This window comes from Dermacentor silvarum, chromosome 8 (genome assembly GCF_013339745.2).
Source record: "Dermacentor silvarum isolate Dsil-2018 chromosome 8, BIME_Dsil_1.4, whole genome shotgun sequence".
NCBI classification, from domain to species: Eukaryota; Metazoa; Arthropoda; class Arachnida; order Ixodida; family Ixodidae; genus Dermacentor; species Dermacentor silvarum.
Window position 1 is genome coordinate 99,359,763 of NC_051161.1, and position 968 is coordinate 99,360,730.

Consider the following 968-nt stretch of genomic DNA (forward strand, 5'->3'; position numbering starts at 1 on the left):
GGGAGCACGGCGCAGAACGCGCGTCCCTCGCGTCCTTTCACTCGCACATACAGCGTCCGGCGCGCGGCGGTGATTTCATCGCCGTTGACGTCATACGGAACCTCGCGGCGACGGCGACGTCAGAAATCCGCTTTGAGTGTCCATATAATTGCTATCGCATTAAAAGAAGAACCAGAAAGCTCGCCTTCGCGCATCTACAGCCGCGGCGGTGGCCTTGCATTAGGCTCGAACAGCCACCAGCCAAAGATCGCTCCTTGTGGGTCGGGCATAATGCAAGTAGTAGTGATTTTATCGCAATTTTCTTCTTTAATAAAATCACTAGTACTTGCATTAAGCCCGACCCACATGGAGCGACTTTTTTGTATAAAAGCTTTTTGCGCACATCGCGTACAATGATCGACTCAACACAGCTGTTTCCTAGGTGAACTTGTCTGTGGCGCGAAATGCATTTTGTGAAAAGGGGACAAAAGAGAAGAGACAGTGAAGCGCCACTGTCTCTTCTCTTCTGTCCCCTTTTTACAAAATGCATTTCGCGCTACAGACAAGTTCACCTAGGAAATATCAGCACCAACTTGCCCAAGAAGCAGTTCTTTCAACACAGCTGTCCAGGCGCGACCAGTATGGTTCAGTTGCAGAATAATGGTTCACTTGCAGATACAAAACTATTTTTTCACCGCATTTTACTGGGAATGGAATCACGCTGTTTCTAGCAACACCGAAATCGTGGCGGCGGCGGCTGCCTGTTTTTCGCCGCATGTGGGTGCAGCACGGCGGCGGCACGCTGGCGTTCCGCCGCGCTGGTGCGGGCCGCGCGAAGTTCGCCGTGAAAGTTCGCCCCATGTGGGCCGGACTTAGTCTCTCTACAATGCCTGAATGAACCCTTCCGTGTCACCTTGTGCGGACATTCAATAAACACAAACTGGTGTTTCCACTTGTTATTCGCTCACACAAAGCTTCGCTATATATAG